Genomic DNA, 25048 nt, shown 5'->3' on the forward strand with positions numbered 1-25048 from the left:
AACATGTTAAAAATCTCTGGTTATCGGTCTGATTGATTATGATTTTTAGTACAACATTTATTTTAATTTGTTTTATTTGATCTTTAACTAATACTTTTTTTGATAGAATTGCCAAACAATTTTGTAACTACTTTCATTTGTTTAATGTTTTATCTGTCGATCTTTGCACGGATACACTTACCTAATTAATGACTTTTCTAATATGAATTTTGAAATACCATCATACAGAAAGTAAAATTGTTTGTCCTTTCTCTAGTAGTTTGAACCATAAAATGAATTATGAATTAATATTCACCTTTTTTATTTGTGGATTCATGTTAGGCTCTATTGAATTAAAACATAATTTTTTGTTAAACTATAACGATACTGAATATTAATAACATAGCCATAATATCCAGTCACATACACAATTTATTCTAATTTTATTTAAAAATACATTATTTTGTAAAAACCTTTAAGATCTGTAAGAGTGTATACAAGTATGCATAAAATAAAAAAATAAAAATTTTCAAAAAGAATTAAATGAAAATAAATATAAAGTGGTCGATTGACTTCACTCTTTACTCTTAAGCAGTGATAAAATTTTGAAAAGAGTAAAATATTGGTATTTTTTTTCAAACCTATGAATGTGATCCTAAAAAATGACTTAATTTTATACATGCGTTTTCTTATTGCTTCCCTAGATACTCAGCTGTGCGTTTTCATAATCCTCTGGATTTCATATCATTTAATATCATAAAACAACGATGAAAAGCTTTAAAAATTGACTTTTTGAAAATTAATTTTTAAAAATTAATAAAATTAAAATAAAAATTAAAAACTTAATTTTTGGAAGTGTCGATATTCATAAATTGACAAAATCGAAATACAAAATCAAATAATCATCGGTAATGGGCAAAAAGACAAAAAAAATTGGCTGAAATGTTGTTAAAAGACACCCCTTGAAAAAGGCGGCTTTGAACATTAAGTGGAAAGAGGCTTGAGTCACCTTTGAGGATTAAATAAAGAGTCCGTTAATAAGACTGAAGAAACCTGGGGGCATTGTGCCACAGTTTGGTAGACACTTTTGTTGAAATTCGGGCCGTCACACAGTATATATTAATGGGTAGCATATAATATCATCTGTTATCTACTCCAACAGCCAGAAGTCCATTGCGACTCTCGAGCGTTTTTTCACATGTAGTCTGGCATGACAAGGCACGCTCAGCACGTTCGAGTAGTATGGAAATCTAGAGAGTTTGAATGCACTATCTTCTAATAATTTTTTTATTTCCGTACGTAATTTCTCTTTTAGCTTCATCGGGTATCCAGCTCTTTTAGTGATGACTGATCACGTACGAAGGGGTTGAGCTCTATGAGCTCTCTGATATATCTTGTTTCTCCTTTGTTGCATCTTAAAGTATCGACAAAGTTAATCTCAAGACTTACCTCTGAAGTAATAAATAATAAAGCAGTGATGGACTCTTTAGAAAAAATTAATCCTATTTTCAAAATCCAATAATGTGGTCCCAAAACATTAATGAATTTTATATTTGAACTTTCGTATACCATGCTATTCTAGATACTTGGTTGTACGTTTTCCTGATTCATCAGATGTTCTACTTTATAAAATGCTTAAATAATGATTAAAAACTTCAAAAATCGGTTTTTTGAATGATTGATTTTTAAAATTAATAAATTTGATGAAGTAAAACTGAAGAAAGTGTTGAGTTAATTTCGAACAGAAAAGGTTTGGAATTTTAATTTCAATTTATATTTTTGTTTATATATAACCAAAATTAGTTTAATATATTGTAGTACACTAATTTCTTTATTAAATAAAAGATAAATAATCATCGTAACTTCAATATTCCTTGAATTATTTTATTTCTCGCTTCGGTGTTCGTAATTACCCTTACGCTGCCCTACGTTTTGATCCGTACATGTTTTCCTTGGTTGCTGATTCTGTAATTCTGTATCTTATTTTAAAACTGATTCTGTGCAGATCTACGGATATGGTGATGGGGGCCATTGATGACAAACTCAATTCTTATATGATTTAGAAAAACTAATATTCCGAAAAATAGTAATTTTCTTTTTTTCTTAAATTCACTTAAAGTAGGAGCAATAATGAAAATTAACTCCACTGTAATTCTATTTGTGAATCGACACTTATAGTTTAACAGTATTAGAAAACTTATTTTCTATTGAAACTAATGTAACTTTTGAATTAACATGTTGTGGAATTTTAGAACACCATTAATGATCATGATAGGATACACTCGAAATAATAATTGCAATTATAGTATACAGAAAAGATAGTTAGTAGTATAGGTCTGTTCTATAATATATCAGGCATTTCAGAGGTCATGTTAAGTATTGCTAACAGAGAACCGTGTAAGCAGATCAGAGCATTTGATGAAATTATGGGTAAGTCTATAAATAAATAATGAATATAAATAATCGATCCATAAGTTACATGTAGAAGTATTAAAAACTTAAACAAGTATATAATGAGCTTGGCTAGTAAGAAATTGGGCGTAGTTCATTGTATAAAGTTCAGCAGCATAAAGCATTTAGGAATTACTTTGCTGATATGGTATTTGAAGGACCACAAAGAGTCAAGAGTAACACCCAAATCAGTTAGAGAGTCAACTCGTTTTACTTCACAGTCGTTAATTGAGTAATTATAGTTGACATGATTTGGCTTTTGTTAACCGATAGAACCTTGCACTTATTCTCATGGACCGTGAATTCGCTTTTGGAGCACTACAAGGCCATATTTAAAGATCGGACTGTAGAAGTAAGGAATCTTTATGTGTTTGAAATGCGTTTATGGATTTTTATGTCGTCTGCATGGATTAAACCAGATGATTCAAATGAGAGTGCTAAAGGAAGGCTGTTCATGACCCGTGTAAATAATAGTAAACCAATGTGCTAGCCCTGTGGTACTACAAAAGTGGCTAAAAATTTATCCGATAAGGTGCCAAGGAGGCCGACTCTCAACGTTCTGCCTCTAAGAAACGAGACGAGCCATCTACATAATGTACCACCAATACCAAAAGAACTAGCTCAAGTAAGGATTGTGTTGTGAAGATCGCTATCAAAGGCTTTGGCCATATCCAGGAAAATGTCAATCTATGCACCTGACTCGAATGCAGATAAGACAAAGTGGATAAGCATCAAAAACTTTGAAATCGTCAGGCGCCCCTCAGTAAATCCATGCTGATGTTGTCAGATAGATGGGGAGAGAGGTGTAGAAAGTATTTTGTAAACTAGGTGATCGAACAGCTTTTGTATGGTACTCGATAAAACGATAGGTTTGTAGTAAATAGCCAGTTATGGGTTTCCAGATTTGTAAAACGGGAAATACGTAAGCCAGTTTCCAAGCATTTGGGAAGACGCCCTCAGCCAGAGTTTAGAGAAAAGAAGTGCAAGAGGATGAAAGATTCCTGAAGAACAATTAATAATGAAGGAGGATTGAATTAAGTCTGGGCCAGAGTGATTAAAGTTTTTCAATTGTAAAATATCAGCCAGTATAGTTGAAAGGGAGAAAGTGAGGTCAATGTCTATGGAACACTAGATGGTGGGAGCTGAGATGGAAAAGGGGTGTTTATATACGGAGGAAAAGTGTTTAGTGAACCAGTTGCACTTATCAATAGGAGTAAAAATTGGGTCTGTGTTGCGACTTAGTATATCTAAAAACTGATTGCGTTTTGTGCAAACCTTGTTGAAGTTCCGAGATTGCCGAATATCAGTCCATAGTCCTGAAATTCCGACTTCATAATGGATCCTTTGTACAGTGTTTACGAAAATCTTAGGCATTCAGCTCTAAGTCTCTTAAATGTGATAAAGTCTGTCAGTAATCCAGTATGCTTCCAGACCTGATGAGAGCGTTTCTTCTTGTGGATCAGGCCAAGCAGCTCTTGTGTGAACAAAACAGACGACCTAAAATTTGTGGTAATCGAAGTTCTTGAAGTCTCTGTAGCTTGAATGTGGGTTAATTACGAGCAAAGTCGATGTAGTCGATCAATAAAGACATTGTGAAGCAAAGCAAAAAAATTTAAAGTGTTTTACTCATTATTATACTTTTTGAAATAGTTAGTTCAATAACTTCAGTAGCAGTAACGTGACTATCAGATATAAACAGGAAATTCAATGTATAGTCATGACTAGAAATGGGTTTGAAAATTCATTGAAGGTCCAGAATATTTCAAATGTTGAGAAATGAGTAGCAGCTTGATGTCGGTCCGATGGTGTACAGCCTGCCAAATGCCAATGAAGTGGATAATTAGTCCAGGAACACTTAGCCAAATAGAAACCACCAAAAATATTCGATTTGATGGTATGCTTCTGTCTACTGCAACCAAGACACCACCCCCACGTCTATAAATATCTTTAACCGCTTTTCTGTCCTGTCTGTAAATGTTGTGTTTGGGTATAGACAGCTCAAAGTCCAAAGTATGCAATTTCAACCAAGTTTCGTTGAAAATTATTATGCTTCGTTACTACTACTACTAAGGGTTTGTGTTAGAATGAAAAGACTGTTGTTCATCAATAATAGTTAGAGAGCCTCTGACGTATTTTATTATCTTCTTAATAGCTGGATTGATTGAGTTATACCACTTCACCTCATCTAGCAGCCAAGAAAGATGCGCTAGCTGGGAGTCATTACACAGTCTCTTTGACTGCTGTTTGACTGAAGGTGATCCGTCAGGGGACAAGCAGATATCCCTACAGCAACGGTACACTCCTTTTTAATTTTTTAAATATTCAGTTGTTATTATTTTATAATAAACGTTAACTTACATTGTAAGCGTTGTTGATATTTATTTTTACTAAGATGATTATTTTTTTACTGTCACCCATAATCTTAGAATCATCGGTAACCTAATGGGATGAAATAACAGAAAAATACATGGAATTTTCCCTTATTTTATGAGGGCTATGGGGGTTTGTAGAATATGGCAGCAGGATTTTGCGGAATGACCTACACAAACAACTATATAATATAGAGAGATATATACTCGTGGAGCTCCCCCCTTGCGTACTTCGAGCGTTAACCTCCAGGTACTAATCATAATATATCAATATCAGCTTTTATCTAGACAAAAAATATCATGAGTAAACACAACGAAGGAAAAGACTGAATTTTCCCTTTTTTCGTTGGGTGGTGGTAGGGGATTAGTGGATGTCTTTAGAGGGGGTTGTGAGGAATTTCCCACATAAATAACCGTATAATACAGGAAGACATAGAAGGAAACCTACAAAAAATATCACATTTTTGTCCACCATTTTAATAAAAAAATCTTTTTTGAGGCACATCTTTGATATTGGGCTCGTTTTACTCGTAATCACATGTACTATAAGAAAAAAATTTTGAACACGTGTTTTGGTGAGGCTGATAACCTTTTTCCGTGATTTACATGTTAAAATTATATCAAAAACGGGATATTTTCTGTGGATTTCCTCATATACATCTACTCTCTCCCCGGATGTATAGTAGTTCTTTGTCCTCTGTGCAATCTCTTGGCCCCTTCTCATAATTGGTCCTGTCCTTTTTAGATTAATATAGCGGCAGCTAACTGATAGAAAAACTGGATACTTATTTCTATCACTTCTATAAAATCACTGTTAGAAAAAATAATAAATTTCTAACAACGCCCACTACATAAGAAACATTCAGTCTTATGGAGTTTTTAAAAGATAAGTCAAAGAAAACTGACAAATAAAAGTGTTTAACTGCTGGCAACTGATAAGTTAAAACTCATGAGAAGTTAAATCTTACACCTCCTTTGAATAATGAGCAGCTAATGAATTAATTCTATAGCAGCAAAGCTACTCTGAGTGTACAGTCACAACATGTTGGTCGAAATGAACTTCTAGGTTATTGGCCCAAAAGCCTCATGGCATGGTAAACCTCCCTATTTTATGTACTGTGTGAATGTCATACAAAAAATATGCTGTGTCAAAACAAAAGAATTTTTTAGATTTCTATTTCATAAATTACCAATGCAAACAACTTATTTGAAATAAGATATTTCATTGACACTTTATAAAGGCATCATACAATCTTTTAATTTTTTTATTCTACACATCAAATTAACGTTTTTTGTTACTTTTGTTAAAAGGTCACTTCTTTATAACCTTGAGTAATGGACACAAATAAATAAAACAATTGTACATATAGGAATATTACGCATGCAAATGACAGTACAATTGCAGTTTTTATGATTAAATAAAAAATGAACTTACGCACAACAGCTCAAGTGCTTGGTGAGAGGGTTAGTTCTTTCACGTCGCATTGATAGAAAATTCAATAAGAAATGGATTTGAAAAATATCAATGATTTTTCTGCAAGCAAATGTTCCAAAATGATAAGGGATATGCTTACTGTAATCGGCTTGTGGCACGATGGACCGCAATTCCAAAAAATAGTTTCAACATTTATTGTTTCATCAATTTTAATATCTGGAAAAGTATTTGCGGTTAGTAAATTATTTTATTTGTTAATATTAGTACGTGTAACGTAGAGAGCGATAATAAAACATGTGTACGATTATATCAGTGACGAAGGAATCACTGAATGAAAAATTTTGCTTTGAGAGAGTTAAAAAAATTTAGTAAATATAATGAGTCTAATGACAGCGATGCAATGTCATAGATAACCAATAAATAAATAATAATAGCTTTTCAGTCAATCCTGTCACTGCTTTTTAGTATTGAGTCGTACGTTACCGAGTAAATAATATTCTACGCTCTTGAGGCATCGACAAATATTTCTCAAACCTCTACTCGATTTATGTTTACGTGCGCATGTAATATTTTGAATGGTATGATTCTCAAGAATCGATTTAATGAAGAAATAAGAACAATTTTAGCGAATAAGTATGTGCACTGTATACATTTACGAAAAATCTTGTATAAAATTATTGTTCATTAAATAATAAATATATTATTTAAGAAAAATTCTGTGATGTCATAGGCTACTCATGGAGAACCGTGATATTGTCTGAATTTCTAAGAACTGACATCCTTAGAAGGATTTTCTCCTTAAATTAGTGAATAATAAAAATATTTGACAGCATGTCATCTTATTTAGGAGTAAATATGTTTATAAAACCTTAAAAAATATGACACACAAAGAACAGTAGTTTTAACTCTCGTTCGGATAAAACAAAATTTTTATTTGCCGGGTTACTAACATTCTTGTTTATTTCTCTTGACAAGCAATTTTTTGCTACAGTAATTTTATTTCCAGCCAAAGGTCTTAACATTTACTATCCATGGTATTTTTTTAAACTGGTACTTTGAATGAAAAACTGTTTGATTTCTAACATATTAACTACAACGATTTAGTAAGCTTGTTCGAACTTCGCCCAGATTCGTGAGTGCCCTCCTCTCATTCCTTCGAGAGTGAGCTAAGCTGTGAATTTCTCTGTCATTTTCCATTACATCTTTTTTTTCTCAGGTCCCTTTTGTCCTGTAAGGGAGATTAGTTTTTAATCGGTAGGCATGCCAGGTAAATCCCACACTACCACTAGAATAGACGGGGTGTCTTTTAAAGATCTCTTCTCCTCGCAAAAAATCAGTAAGTTCATACCTCTGTCCAAGTGTCGAATTTTTGAGAAATGAATAACGAGACTATAAGCAGTAAGAAATATCAAATTTTCTAATCACTTAAACAATAAAACAATGAAATCGTCAAAAATAATCTTACAATTTGGACAAAGTACTTGCATAGCATATATCTTTCTTCGTAACTTCGATTTCGGTAATCAATTAAAAATGGAATGTATTTGAAAAGTATAAAGAACGATTGTTTTCAATTTTTTTTTTTTTTTTTGTTAATCGTCCTGTTAGTCCATGGAAGAAACTGCAGTAATTTTTTGCATTTGTTAAAATATTTCATTTTTCGACATGCTTTTTTTTAAGTCCGTTCAATGTCAGTACTCATAAAGAATGGTAATATTAAAAATAAATTGACTAAAACTTTTTTTTAATCATAGTATTTACTGCACTTACGTTATGAGTCTACCAATCCACTTTAATCTTTAAAATTAACTAAATTCCATAAAATAGTAACACTTACTATTTTTTGATTTGAAAGCTGTGTGTTCTGTAGTGCAAACATTTTTTAAAACAATCTTATGAATCTGACTCTAGAATAATATCTTCATTTTTTATTTTACCAGGTACCTTGGATTGAAGTACTTTGTTTCTTAACGATTTACTTGAAGAAAATTAAAAACAATTATTGGCAACTTTCCTGGCAAGTCGTTATGCCAAGCCCGTAGAGTAAATACAATAAGCTAATGTTTTTTTCTTAGGAGTTTTTGGATTTTGAAACTTTAATAAAAACATTATTCACCAATAAACACGTGAGCAAAAAAAAAATAAATGCACTCATTTCGATTTGTTGAAGTTCAAACTTTCCATTTTTAGAAAAGTTACAAAAGGTGACCGCTTGCTAGTGTAAGCATCTGAGTAGCCCTACCATCGGCTAAAAAATTTATAAACTTTAATCTCAATTACTTGCACTAAGTTGTTTACGACTCAGTTCAAAGTTAGAGAAAATGCGATCATTGATTCATGGTTTTTCGTCATAATAACTTTTTTATTTATTTTATCAAAAAATCCAGTGGTCAGTCGACGCTGAAGTATCCAAGGATAAAGTCTTACTTCTTTGGCAGTCAATATCAGAGTTCAAGTATACTTTTTGTAAAATGATATTTTAAATAATACACTCTATCTGTGTATCGAAGTACCACCTTTCATTGAAATGAGAGTTTTCAGTAATTCTGATTATTTAAAAACAACTTACTATACGTTCTTAATATTTCTAATGTCGCGCTTGCACCAGTCGTATATACGCTTACACACTTATCCTAAGTCGCGTATGTAACACTCGTAGTATGTATTTTAAAAGAGGCTTAGAAATACATCCACTACTCCCGTTTATCGTTAACGGGGTGGTATTACATGACAGTGAATGAAGCGTAACTGTTCTGTATAAATTCCCAGTGAACCAAGCCGGTTTATCTGTGAATAGTTCGTGTGAAATAAATACTTACTTTATGTGATTTTGCCATCTAATCTATTATTTTGTTAATAACACAGCTCCACAAAAAAAAATTTTAAAAATTACCCATGAAACCTGACCTATGTAACTATATGTAATCGACCACGCTGAAATCAAATCTGACATCCAAATTGACCCATCACGTCCAGTTTGTTTTCTAACCTTCAATAACGAGCCAAAAATGACAAAACTTAAAAATTAAAAGATAAAAAAATTACCCATAAGACCTGACCGATGTAACGATATAAAATTGACCACGCTGAAACCGAATCTGATATCCAAATTGACTCGTCACGTCCAGTTTGTTTTCTAACCTCAAAAAATAAGCCAGAAATGACAAAACTAAAAAAAAAAAGATAAGAAAATTACCCATGAGTCCTGACCTATGTAACTGTACGTAATCGACCACGTTAAAACTGAATCTGACATCCAAATTGACTCGTCACGTCCAGTTTGTTTTCTAACCTCAAAAAATGATAATGATGTAACCAATTTCCAAATTTAAATCAACTTTTAATGTCAATTTCGCATCAAACCTTTAAAAATGTGCCTAATTTAATGTCACTCTGCAAAAAAAAGTGAATAAACGACCCATTTACCCTCACTACCATTGCTGTATATTTTTGACAACGCTAAATTTAAATCGAAGGGTTGTTTAGCCTCACCACCTTTAGATTTCTTTTTAAACTTCTTAAACAGGTTTAAGATGTTGAATCATTTTTGTAAGTACTCTAATAGTTATGTTTACTCTTGAATTTTGTTTGCACTAAAGCTTTTTATCTTTCCTGTCATTAAGTAGAAGATTCATTACATAAAAATAAATTGAATTTAGTTTTACTAAAAATAAAAAAATTTAATAAACAACTTTAATAAAATTTTTGACGTATCGAAAATATTGTTATTTCCAATTCCAAAAACTAAGGTGTTGATCCGATGCCCGTGATACATTTAATACACAATTAAAATTTCGAGTTCACAACTTTACAACAGGCTGCCATTTTGAAATTTCGTGATGAGACTACAATAAAAAACCTAAAGTTTATAGTATATTTATATATTTGATTTTATTCAATGTTGAATATGAAAACGTGCATTTTTACGCATTCTAATTCTTTTTGTTTCGTTTTTTGGTATTTTTCAGCGTATTTCGCAGAATTTTTGCGGTTAGGAATATAAGGAACAAATAAAAGAGCTTTCATGCTGACTACAAGAACACGAAAACGCTTATAAAAAAAAGATCAGATACTTTCATTATGTCAACCATTTATTTAAATGTGAGCATATTTATAATGAAAATTGTAAAATTCTGCACACGTGTAATAAAAGTAAAAAATATAATTTATAGGAAGCATTACAAATTAATCAATCGAAAAATTAAGACATTTTATTGAATGATATTTTAAATCTTAATTGTTTACTTTTACATAACATGTATTGTATTTAATCGACTCATGTGGACTATGTACGTTTTCATGTATAATTTTTCCGTTGTTGTTCAACTATACGTATAAGTGGATGTATTTAGAATATAAGCGCTGTGTATTACTTAGTCTTCGTATACACACGTCTGGAGAAGGTACTGTGATACCAAAAACGGCCGTAACGTTTTCCAAAAAGGAATAAAATGAAGATTGACTATTTTATCGTAAAGTCTATTTATTTAATTAATCTGATATGGATCTTCATCAAAAGACAAGTAATACTATCATCTATACATTGATTTCGTCGAGCCACGTGGCACTCTTGTTGAAAAGTAATATACGCTACACGCGCGCGGGGAAATACAATTGACGCACTTGTATTAATTCAGCACTTTCGCTCTGCGGTCCGCTTGGGCATGAACTAACAAACGTCCATCAACCGCCTTCCCCAAGCACTAGTATCGTAATGTACTAATTTAGCACGTCTATAAGAAGCTGACCAAACTTGCCTAGCTATAGTATTGAATTAATTTAGACTTTATAACAAAAAAGATGTATTAATCACAACAAAATAGTTTGTATTTAATTAAGTACAGCAATGTCCTGTAAAAAGTGCCAACTCCATAAATTACCACTCGCAAACAGAAATGTAACCAATTAAAAAATAACCGTTTTCGTAAGACCTAATGCTTTCATGCTCGCAGTATTTATACTTGCCATATTTTACAGTGTGTTTTTTTATTAAAAATCCTAATTAATATATTTCTATAATAATAATAATGTTAATAATAATAATAATAATAATAATAACAATAATTATTCTAATCACGATAATAATAATAACAATAATAACATTTTTCAGATGTTAGGTGTCATAAACAACTGGAGTGGTGATTTTATATTATGGACTGAAAATTTAATCATTTTCCTGTATTTGTTGACAACATTACTAGTATATTACTTTATCAGATTTAATAACAAGCAGGTACTTCTATCAAATCTTTATTATTTATATAGTATGCAATGACTAACAAATGTTCTGGTTCACTGTAAAGAAATTGTTCATTAAATTTAATAAATACGTACTGGAAGGAAATTTCATAAGCAATTTTTAAAATAAATTTTAAACAATAGTTAAACTGTAATTTCAAAAATTCTGAATTTAATGGTTATTTAACGTAACAAGTGCGAAACAGAAGATTTCGCGCATGAGTGGTGATTGACTCCCACGAGTAGTCAGAATGGATGGGAGCGAGTGCTAGTTGAGCACACGAGTATCATCGCAAGGCACGAGTGCGAGTCCATCACACAAGTTGCGTAAAAAATTTTTTGCAACAAGTATAAAGAAAATAAATATAAAATAGTATAAATGTTAAAAACAGTGGATAGAAAAGTATTTTCTGGTGTACGGTAACACTTTTGCCGCACACTTTTGCTGCACACTATGCGAGAAAATTAAATTTCGACACGAAAAACAGTACGAAAAACACCTATTTTCCGCAAACTATTGTGAAAAATTATTATATGTTTCACATGTCTGTTAAATTTTTATTTCAAAAAGTATGTAAATAAAACTGATAAGCAAGCGTATCAATTACTTAGACATCGATATATAAAGAATTCTCCTTTAATTTTTCACTTTTCAGGGTACCTAAAAGTGCCAAATTTAAATTTTATGCTACACCCCTTTACATATATATATATATATATATATATATATATATATATATATATATATATATATATATATTTTACTAATGGTAACTAGTACCTAAATAGTGGAAAACATTCAAAGGACACGCAATTCAGGTCTTTGCACATTTTTTTCAGCGTTAAATGTCAAATAATATCAATTTTCGTTAAAACAATGGACGTATTTTTATCTTTCGAACTAATAAACGTGAAAATGTCCTTACAAAAAATAGGCAAAACATCTTTCCCACTATTTTCGAGGTCACTTTTTTCAATGGTGCAGTTTACATTTTGCTAATTTCCCGTTTATTACCATATTTTTGCAAAATAAAATTAAGAAACACTAATTTTCCAATTTTTTCCAGATTTTCAGCATTTCTCGAATACTTCATAATATTTCCCTATGGTAAAGTGCGTGAATAGGGTCTGGGGTAAAAAAATTTACTTCTTAGACCCTATTCACGCACTTTACCATAGGGAAATATTATGAAGTATTCGAGAAATGCTGAAAATCTGGAAAAAATCGGAAAATTAGTGTTTCTTAATTTTATTTTGCAAAAATATGGTAACAAACGGGAAATTAGCAAAATGTAAACTGCACCATTGAAAAAAGTGACCTCGAAAATAGTGGGAAAGATGTTTTGCCTATTTTTTGTAAGGACATTTTCACGTTTATTAGTTCGAAAGATAAAAATACGTCCATTGTTTTAACGAAAATTGATATTATTTGACATTTAACGCTGAAAAAAATGTGCAAAGACCTGAATTGCATGTTCTTGGAATGTTTCCACTGATTAGGTTACCACAAATAAAAAAAAAAAATTAATAAAGAGGTGTAGCTTAAAATTTAAATTTGGCACTTTTGGGTATCCTGAAAAGTGAAAAATGAAAGGAGGATTCCACATATATCTATATAAAAGTAACTGTCATTCGTACAAGAGATGATAAATAAATTTTTTTTTTTATTCAAAAGTATGTAGATAAATACATAAGTAGTAATAGAAAACACTTTCTTTTAATATACTCAAAAATAGCTCTATTAATTTAAAAATCACTAACAGTATTAAAATCTAAAGGCTTAATATTTATACGAGTAAATTAGTGTTGACAATAGTTTTTACATTTGCGTATTGAAAAAATCACTATTTAATAAAAAGGTAAACAAAAATTTAATGTACAGATCTATCAAAATTTACATATTTTCGTAAAGTTTAATTAATTTTTCGGTTAAAATTTATTTAGTCTTTTGTGTCTTATGATCGTTAAAGTTATTAATTTATTTAACTTTTCCGAAAGTCAGGTGAAAAATCCTACACAAATGTAATACTTCTTTGACAGTGTGATATTAATTTGATATTTTCATGATAAATACGTGTTTTTTCAGTTAGGCTATATGAACATTTACAAAAGTGTAAATTTTTTAAAAAACCATCCAAAGTGTAAGGCTTAAGGTTTTCGACACACAACAAAATATTTGTGTAAAAATGTAACGTTATTTCACAACAATTTAAATTGATTGAGTAAAATTTCATATGTTAAATACAAAATTCCTCTTAGTTATCCTCTATTTGAATGTAAACTCATAATTAAAAAATTTTTATATTATATTAAATTTATACTTATGTTCTGATATTTGTAATTCTTACAAATGACTTTCTTACGATTAACCTAATTTTAATTAATAACTATAAAATCTTCTAAAAGAATGTTTACTGATTATCTCAGCAACTAAAAAATTTAATACATTAACATACTGAACTCCATAAGTATATGTTTTAAAATAAATAAAAAGTGTATGAAACCAAGAAAAACTGTTTCTGAATTGTAATATTTCCGTTTAAATTATATCTTTATACATCACTTATTAAGCTTCATAAATTAATGCATCAAAATCTGTAAAATTCTCTTAAAACGTGACAAACTGAATATGAACTTTTCATTTTAAGTGTTTGTCATGATTAAAATTACGAAAAATTGAATATAAATTATTCTTAGCAATGTCATTAAATTTTAGAATTATTTTAACTGCTGTAGCTATATTAAGATTAATTAATTGTTCTTGCAATCACTTGATGAAATTAGTTTTTAAAAGCTATTAATCTTCTCAATAAAAGTTTGGCAGATTTCATGAAAAAATGTCACTTTCTTGGATATCACTCGAAAATAAAGACGAAACAGTTATTATTACAAAGTATGCAGATTTTGCATTATATCTGATAAAACTAATGTTAGGTAACTATCTACAATTGAGCTAATATGCCCTAATACAAAACTATCGATAGTATATACATTATATGATTGTACAGGTCTTTTAGCTACATTTATAGTAATGGCTGGTCTGATATCGTTAATCCCAGGATTTTTGGACCAACTTATACCGTTAAATAAGCCACGGGCAAAAATTACCTTCATAAAAGTTAATTATATCATCGATCCAAACAAAAATTATTTCGTGCATTATTTTGCATGCTTGACACTCATGACTGTAGCTGATTATACGATATTAACCATTGTTCTTTCTTTTTTAACTTTTGTTTATCAAATTGTTGGAGTATTTAACATTATAAAGTAAGGCATCAGTGAGTTTTAGCATTAAGTGAATTGTTTGATTTGTAACAGCTCTTAACTCTAAGCAATTTTTTTTCAGGTATCGCATACAAAAGGCCTCGACAAAACTTGCCGACAAAAAGAACGAAGCCTATAACATGCTTATTTCGTCTATCAAATTGCACATCGACTGTTTAGAGTTGAGTATGCATGGGCTGGAAAATTTTATGCACTTATAATTTATATCATAAGAGTTTTTATAGTAGTTTTCGTACCTGGTGGTACATGTCTTTAAGGCAAGCATCAACCAGGTGCGAACTTTTTTTCCTACTAAAGGTGCAGTAAACAACCAACAATAAAAAAAATGCTCACAGTAGGGGAGGTGTACTTCAGTACACTCCTAAGATTGACAGCTACTGGTAATTTGTTAAAGGCTTGTAAAGACAACTTTAATGCATGTTCCATTTGTGTTATAACAACTGTCAAAGTATTAGTAAATAATAAGAAATTTTTGAATCATTCTTACAATTAATATCTGAGTTTTTACAAAGTAGTAAATAATAAATTCATATTTAGATATAGACGAGGGTTTAACTAATCATTTTTACCAAAAAACTTGGCATTCAATGTAACATTCAATACAAACATGATTATAAGGTAGTATGACGATTGGGGGACTTTTTTCCAATCTAGATTCTTCAAAGGCGTTTTCTTCCCAATGGACTTGTTTTCAATACCCGATTCTTCCAGACTTCCTTAATTCTCAAAAATAGGTTTTCTCAAAGTTATTTTGACAAAAACATTATGTTGTACTTATAATTTTACATGATGTCGAATCGTCTCTTAGTAGATCAGTTCATTATCTCCATGTAAATACTTGTATCATCATACACAATCCAGTTCTTAACTGCTCCTCTGTTTCTCTTCTCCTTTTCTCTGCACCCTTTCTCACATGTTGGTAAAGCTTTCGTTACCACAGCATTATTTCGGTATTGACTATGTTCCAATGAGTTGGGTCCCCTACTATGTAGTACCAAACTGTTTCAAAATTATTCAAATAAGCACGATCAATTTCGACAGTTCTAGAAATAAATGGTTAATATATAATACAACTAGCCATCAAAATTTAAATAAGATCCTTTTTTAACACACATAATTTCAACTAATAAATTAGATATTGTAATATATATTATTCAAATGATCATGATCAATTTTGCCAGTTCTAGAAATAAACGGTAAATTTTACGAATTGTTTTATGAATAAATAAAACAATCTAATGAGCTACGTAAAATTCGTTACAAATTTCATTCTCTTTTTCTACTGTCATTTCGATGACTAAATTTCTAGTTTCTTCATCGTTTGAAAAAAAGGAATAAAAAACAAAAAAGATGGGTAGGAAAAATGTCCCTCTTTGGGAAAAACTATTATTAGGAAAAAAGTACCATGGGAAAAGTGTCCCCCCTCCACCATATAATATATGACGTATACATGAATAGGTCTTTTGATTATGCTTATTCTGTAATTACTAATACAAAACACTAAAAAATAGTATATTGAACTATAAGTGCAAAAAACTGAATTTTCCCTCGGGGATATATTACGCATTGCACGGTTTTCAATATTTTGTTTCAAATATTTAGTAAGAACCGTGATTGGCAGGTAAATATAACGTAGCACATAAATATCGTTGACTTGGGCACAATTCTTTCATGAATTTTGAAACAGTAGAAAACAGTTTTTGTCAGATGCATTCAAGATACTTAATTTTTTGAGCGGTTTTAAATTAAATACTAAATACTCCTTCAAATAGGTGTTTTTTTTCCTCAGTTATTTTTTCTGTCAAATTGTAATGAATTGTGATTGCTATAAAAAATTTGTTGAATGCTCTATAATGACTCATACTTAAAAAATTATTTATGGCATCAATAATGCATTACTTTTATAAGAAAAAACTTACGAAAAAAAAACAAGATTTAACATATGTGTGTGTGTGTACAACTTGACTAAAACTGTGCCACTTTACTGATCTTGTAGGAGCGGCAATATTTTAAATATATGTATGTTAATAACGTTACTTAAGTTATCAGTATAAGTACTCTGTGTATCTTCACAGGTATTAAAAAGCATAACCGGCTAAATATAACTATATACCACGTTCAAGGGAGGTAGGAATATCGACGTGCATGTACATTTTTTACGTTTTGCGTATCACGTAGCTTCGATTTTTAAATGTAACTTGGATTTCAAACCTTTTTGAAAGACTGGTATCGTTTTTAAAACTTATTAGACTCATGCCTCATACTATTCCTATTTTAATGTGTTGTACATCTCTAATCGTTTCTAGTTCATTTTGTGACACGATTTTCTATTTGTCTGATAACTGGTGACATTTTGCTATTAAGTTCTTTCGATTACTACGGTTTGCGTCGGTATTTTCAAAATGATTTTTTCGTGCACTGTTTTACAATTTGTTATTTTATTATTTTTAATTCAACATATTATTTTACTTCAAATGCCTAAAAAACTTCATCCTTACCTGAAGGCCTTTAAATCCACTTGATTTTTTTTTATTATTAGATACTTAGTAGTAATAAGGTGGTTTGAGAATCGTTATATTTTTTAGAAACATTTCTGAATATTCTTGAAAACAGCTGAAGTTTTCTAACAGTGGCTAAAACTTTTTTTCAGCTCATTTGCTTTGTAAAATGTTGTCACAACACTTGAAGTCTTCTAAGATTATCCAAAACTCATCAATAAATAATACGATCATTTAACTAGAAAAATTTGATGAAAAAAAAAGAGTAATAAAAATCGATAAAACTATTAAATATTCAATCTATGATCATCGTCCCGTACGTATAAAAAAAGTCCCTTGTGCCAATAAAAAGAATTAAAGGAATTACTAATGTAAACTTTACGATTACGAATACAAAAAATGTGTGATAAAATTTTGTAAATTCCATTTAACCTTTGAAGTAATGTAATGGCGTATTGGATTATTGTAAGTATTTAATTTAAATGAAAATATGGTAACAGCTTACCATCATTTTTCTCTCTTACACCATGGAACGTACGGTAAAAACGAAGTATAATTTTATGCATCATTTGTAGTAAACTATTTTAGAGACGGAAATATTTTTAAAGACATCTTTTGATTTATGGTCAAGCAAAAAAAACTGTTTGCACTGACTATAGAAAATTTTTCTGAAAAGTAAAATAAAAATGTACAAATAAAACGATAAATTATAAAAATCAAAGGAAAAGAAGTAACAATTTCTCAAAATATTTGTAAAAATAGTTTTTTCCTACTTTAAGCATTTTTAAGTGGCTGGTATGTAATGCACTAGGGTGCAAAGTGATTCACGGGCACGAAGTGAGCCCGCGGGTACAAAGTAGGGCTTTATGATCTCGGAAAAAAATGACGTTCGCACCTTCGGCGCTAAGTACAAAAAACTCGCCCCAAGTACTAAAAGTACTCGTAAAAGTACTATTTCCGACCTCGGGCATTTTTGAGAGGCTGATGTGCCCTTGGTAGGGAAAATAATATTCGCCACATAAGCACCCTCGTACCACGGCTACCTTACGTTCAAAACCTTACGCCGCAAAGTAGCCTCGGAGACGATGATACTTATCCGACGAAAGCTACTATTTTTTTTTTTTTTTTTTTTTTCAATACACTTTAGTTGTGTTTGTGCATATTTTTTTTGTTAATTTTGAAAATTTTGTAAAATTTGTGCCTCTTAATGAAAAAAATTGTTATTGTCACCGACATTTTTCACTATTTTAAGTCGGTTTTAAAATTTTACACAAACAATAAATAAATCAAAAAATTAAACTAATTTCATAATAACATCACTACCACTATTGTCCATATTATATTGTTTGACATAATACAACCATTTTTAAAGATACTCTTGGTTGAAAACATTAAAATCATATACAACATTAAAATTGAATCTTATTTTTCATCCAATTATATAAACAGGTTTATAGAAGTTATTGAAAATACTTTCAACATTTTGTTTGCCATGGCTGTTTTTGTGTTGTTAGTTTTTCTCAGCATTATACCAATTTGTGTAAGTCTGATTCAATACATATTTTCATATCTTTCTATTTAAGGATGTACATTCACTTACAATTTTTATTTCATAGATGCTAGAAACCTACAGCTTTTTTGAATTAGTCAGACAGAGTACGTTTTTAGTTTCCGTATTAGGAATCTTGTATTTGATTAACTGGCCAGGACAAGTACTTGAAGATGAGAGCGATGATCTATTCCTATCAACGTAAACGTATTTTATATGTATTCAAATATTAATAAATCATAACTTTCCCTGATAGGTAATTCAAGATTACGTTTTTATAGTTATATGGGTCAATGGTATCTATTATCAACTGAATCAAAAACTTTGCTAATAATTATGAGGTACAGATGTATGAAGCCTTGTATATTTACTGCAGGAACCTTTTTTGTCTTAAACTATGAGACCTACGGATTGGCAAGTATACCTATAATATTTTTCTACATGCATCGTTTGTCATGCGATAAATTTTTTCAATTACTAACATGAATTATTATCTTACAGATAATGAAAACGGCGTTTTCTTACATGACTTTTTTAAATTCCGTAAGGCAGTAATTCATTTGAATTATTTTAGTGCTAGAAGGCTCCAAATTTCAAAGGAGGTTGTTTTGAAATTGTTAGATAAGCCCACAACAACAACCTAGCATAACATAAGCTAAATTTTTTTTCTCATAGTATTACGGGCACAATTTATCGACTACAAATATCAATCACTGAATTAATTAGCAGTATTTGGTACTTTTTTTTGAGTGTATAATTCAATTGTCAATCAAGACAAATAAAATAAAATCTGAAAGCATGTACTTTTTTTATGATCTTGCACGCATTATAAGAAACATTTTGTCTATGTGAGGGGAAGTTTAATTTTATTTTGAAAAACTGAAAAAATTTAAAGTTTTTTGTTAGATTTTTGATAAGGAACTTCAAAAGTTGTTTAAAAATTTTTAATTTAATATGATTTCTAGCAGCTCCTACATCTGCAAACGTTAAAAGATCACTAAACCATAGTATATTATACGAATTGGGACATAAATACTTATTTTAGTACAAATGCTATAATGGTATTTTGTATGCATACAGTTCCTTTGATTTTAATACAAGACAAAACAAATCATATAAAACTTTAATCCTACAATCTACTCCTAAAAACTCTTCTTGTCCCTTTACATACATAATCACCTGATGACTCTTTTTTTAGTTTTTACTTAATCCACAAACTAAATATATTTAACAATCATTCCCGACTTGTTGTTTTAATTTAATTAGCTTTCTACTACTTTTTCACTATAATGTAACTCTTTAGTTTGGTCAATCCAACACCAAATCCATCAAAAAACTAAATAATTTCAAAACTTTGCTTGGATATCAAATAGTTAATTTTTAGCTGTATCTTTGATCAACAAACATGTTTCTGGTGATAGAAGATAAATTAAATCATATTTATATTGAAGATCGTGTCATTATTGCTTTGTTACATTTTCCACACATGCTGTAATCAAGTACTACAATCATACGTATAACTTCAGTTTTAATTACAGTTACTATCTTATTGCGACAAATAGTTTATACGTATAATGTGTATTCTAAGTACATTCTGTGTTTTCAAATCAATATTTTCTGTGATATGGGTAAAATAAAATATAAATACCGTACAGCAGTTGTTTTGTATTCCAGTTTTCAAAGTTTAATTTAATTCCAGTTGTTTATAATATCAAAGATAGTGAACAAGTCTCTTAGAATAACAACATCCTAAAAACAGATTTGACTATTTTATGAGAAGTGGCACTATCAGCAAATGCGCTTGTACTTGCAGCTTCAGAGCAGCTGTAACTCAAACGGCAACTGATGTTAATAGCTCATATTTTAAGGTTCTATTCTCGATGGTATGCTTTATCAACTGAAGAAAAAACAATTTCCTCAATCATCTACAGTAACAGTGAAGGATGGCATGGTAGCTTGGTTACGCATAGTACTATAGAAATAAAAATTTATGTTATACATTCAATATGAGTAACACTTTTTTTTCTTTTTGATTTTGTAAGTGAATTTTTTTCAAAAAAAAATGCACGAATAGCATACAAGGTCCTTTCCATTCTATGTCTGTTATATAAATTTGTTAAAAGCCACTAATAATTTGATAACTCTAGGCAAAATTTTACTACAACAAATGGGTATAAATCATTTATATCATTTTTTTTCTGACGCATTTAATTTAAGAACAATTTTTTATAAATTTATACTATTTAAACAGTTTAAACGTCCTCAGTGTTCTATACTACAAGATGGATATTACTATGACACTTTTGTACGTTGTACTTAAAAAATAAACTAACCCTAAGGAAACACAGTGTGAATTCCAATTCTACGAAAATGTACAAAAAACTTGGTCAAAATGTGTACAATGTAATTTACGTCACTTGTCTCCATAAGTGAAAGTTATTCTGGAGAGAATTTTCACTTATTGAGCACCAGGAGACATAAAATATATACACACTATGGGTGGAAATAAGGGATGTTTTTTTTTCTCTTTATTGCATCGTAGAGTATAGACTAAGTCAATCATTTTATTTGGTCATGCTATCTCAGTTTTCACTGACCTGTTTTTTAAATTGTACTTTTTATCCGATGTATACTTTTAAACGTTATTGTTTAGTTGTTTTCCTTATACTTTATTGTTCTTGTCACCAAAATCATTTTGTTTTCTTATGTATTTGAAAACTATAGATAAGTTAGTTTATCCTTTAAAAAAAACGTTCCTACCCACTTTTTTATGAAATAATAAGTAGAAAAATAGTACAAATTACTGAGTATTCTTTTGGAAAGCAAAGTTCCAAGACTCTAAGGTCTAAAAATTTCAAAAAGGTCCGTAAAACAAAATTTTCACAATCATTAATGCAAAAAAAAAAATTTTTTTTCTTAAACAAAAAATAGTATGGAATGGTCCTAAAAAAAAAAAAAAGCTTTGTTGAGTCTCAATCGATCTGTAACTTTTTACAAGAAAAAAAATGTGCAAAAAATGTCCATTTTTACAATTGAATTGCAGGGCTTTCAATAATTCTGGAAAAATCGAAAAATTTGTTTGGGGCTTCAATTGTAAGTGTTACAATGAGAGAAAAAAATAATAAAAATTATCAAGAAATTCCAGCAAAAATTACCATTCTGCACAATAAATTGGATGCAAGCTGGAAAAAAAAGTAATATTATTAACAGTAAAAATTATTGTTTTAACAGTAAAAATTACAATTAGAATAGTAAAATTTTTTATGCGGGAAAGTAAAAATTATTGACCGATGCTTTTAAGGCTTACTGTTTCAGAATGGTAATTTTTATTGTTTCACTACAATTTTAACTATAAAACAATATTTTTTACCGTAAGAATGATAACTTTTCCCTCTATTGCCAGCTTATATCCGATTAACTGAGTGGAATGTTAATTTTCTGGAATTTCTTGATAATTTTTATTATTTTTTTCTTTCAGTGATGTAATACTTAACTACAATTAAAATTTGGCGAAAAAATTTTCGTAAGTTTTTCCATTTCTTGCTACAATGTAAAAAAGGTGATTTGAAAAAATGAAGGTGAAATCACCAATAATTGTTAAACTCAATTTTTGAAAGAAGTATGTGTTTTTTAAGATGTTCCTTTATGAGATAATATTTATTTTTAATGTTCATAATGTTGATACGCAGTTGAAAAATGTATTATTAGTTTTGTGGTTTCGAGAGCCGAGGCCAGCCTATGAAGATGAAGGGGTGCATGGTGGGAAGAGTATCTAAGGTATCTTCGTTGCTCTAAATCGACAACTATCAAGAAGTTTTCCACCATACATTCCTTCTTTTTCTCTTGCTGGCCATTTTCTGCAATTTTTTTTTATTTTTTTATTTTTTTATTTTTTGCAAACAATTACAAACTGAGTAGGACTCATCGAAGTTTAAAAAAAATATTTTTTATCACTGTTCCGTACTATTTTTTTTCATTGATAATTGTGGGAAATCTGTTTTATGGGACCTTTCACAGTTTTTTAAGAAAGGATCTGTGAAAATTGGCTTTCTTTAAGTATACTCTGGTATTTGTACCGTTTTTTTCCTAATCTTCCTGTACATAAGTGGCATGATGATTAAATAATTAATTCAACCATCTTAAAATTTGGTCCGTGAGAAATGGTAGTTTTCCTACGAGTTTGAAAAGTCTCTGTTGGCGAACCGAGAGGTTTGCGGCCTGAGCCGAAGGCGAGGTCCGTAACGAGGTTCGTAAAGGAGACTTTTCGAACGAGTTCCGGAAAACTGCTTTTTCGCCCGAGGAAGTACCAGCCTCCCAAAACCACCCGAGCGCGGAAAAATACTTTTTCATCATAGACAATTAAACATTACCGATATCAATAACCTATTCTTTGATGTTTTACATCTGTCGGGGTCCTGAGATCCATACCTGGTTTTTTTTAAATTAATTATGTACAGAACTATGGATAAGATTGTAGCTATTGATCACGGAATCGCTACCTTTATGGTTTAGAAGATTAAAGCTTTTTAGAAAGAAAGTATTTTTCCGCCCTTGGGTGGGTTTGGGAGGCTGGTACTTCCTCGGGCAAAAAATCAGTTTTCCGATACTCGTTCGAAAAGTCTCCTTTACGAACCTCGTTATGGACCTCGCCTTTGGCTCGGGCCGCAAACCTCTCGGTTCGCAAACAAAGACTTTTCAAACTCATAGGAAAACTACTATTATCTCCCCCCCTTGCAAGGCACAAATACATATGTATTTGAAAATTATATTTTGAATTTTAATTCATGCTCCTTAAAAAAAAAAAAAAAAAACCTTTCCGCAACAACCCAATAATGAATTGTATTTATTCTGCCACGAGCTATTGCCATCGAGAAAATCCTCTTTTTGTAATGATGTGGTGCGTAACTGATTTTTAATTTAAGTACTCATTGACTGTTTGTTAATTAATTCGGTTAGATTACAAGTTGTATCCATTAATAACTTATTTATTATAAAATTGTTTAAATATTTTGTTTCAAACGATTATTTACTTGATTAATATACAGTGATAAAATCATATAGTCTTGGACCTCTGAAATCATACTTTCATACGTGTGAAAAGTATTAGTTAACTGAGCCACTCTGTTAATCTGTCGCTAATCAAGAGTAACATTTTTGTGAATTTATTGTGTACTGACTCTCTATTATCTTCAGCACAATAAGAGTAATTCGGTAATAATAAGATAAACTCCATAAGACGTTTACACAAAAATAATATTAGTTTTAAGAGGATTAGGTTTAAGGAAAAAATGAGTTTTCTATGATTGCTCGAATGTAACTGTCAATAAACAAATATAATAACAGTGGGGTTACGTTTCATTATTGCTCCTAATTTTCGTGTATTAAAGAACTAAAGGTGAGTATTATTTGTCAGAATATTACTTTTGCTAGCTTTAATCTTCTAAATCATAAAGGTAGCGATTCCGTGATCAATAGCTACAATCTTATCCATAGTTCTGTACATAATTAATTTTAAAAAAACCAGGTATGGATCTCAAGACCCCGACAGATGTGAAACATCAAAGAATAGGTTATTGATATCAGTAATGTTTAATTGTCTATGATGAAAAAGTATTTTTCCGCCCTCGGGTGGTTTTGGGAGGCTGGTACTTCCTCGGGCAAAAAAGCAGTTTTCCGGAACTCGTTCGAAAAGTCTCCTTTACGAATCTCGTTACGTCCCTCGTCTTCGGCTCGGGCCGCAAACCTCTCGGTTCGCACACAGAGACTTTTCAAACTCGTAGGAAAACTACCATTTCCGACCCCTGGCGTTTTTGAGAAGCTCGTGTGCCCTCGGTAGGAAAAATAGAATTCATCACATAAGCATCGTCGCTCCGTGGCTACATTACGTCCCTCGGGCCCTACTGTGTAGGTCCCTTGGACAACAAAATAGCCCCACAGACGATGGCACTTATCCGACGAAAACTACTATTTCAGCCCTCGGGTGGTTTTGGGAGGCTGGTACTTCCTCGGGTAAAAAAGATGTTTTCCGAAACTCGTTCGAAAAGTCTCCTTTATAAACCTCGTTACGGACCTCGCCTTCGGCTCGGGCCGCAAACCTCTCGGTTCGCAAACAAAGACTATTCAAACTCGTAGGAAAACTACTATTTCTTACCATGGGCCCAAAGTGCAGATGCCACTTTGCGCTCTCGGGTCACACTTTGCGCCCTTGTAATCACTTTTCTGCCCTAGGGCTCGAAGTGAT

General features: G+C 30.7%; 1 protein-coding gene across 1 annotated transcript in view; it reads right to left on the reverse strand.

The window, feature by feature from the left end:
* The window catches only part of LOC106637958 (sensory neuron membrane protein 2), an 81178-nt gene that overhangs the window by 21196 nt on the left and 34934 nt on the right, over positions 1-25048 (reverse strand). The gene's annotated exons all lie outside the window — the stretch shown is intronic.

This window comes from Copidosoma floridanum, unplaced genomic scaffold, assembly GCF_036245765.1.
Source record: "Copidosoma floridanum isolate Cflo_tuat_1 unplaced genomic scaffold, Cflo_Japanese_pri ptg000013l, whole genome shotgun sequence".
NCBI classification, from domain to species: domain Eukaryota; kingdom Metazoa; phylum Arthropoda; class Insecta; order Hymenoptera; family Encyrtidae; genus Copidosoma; species Copidosoma floridanum.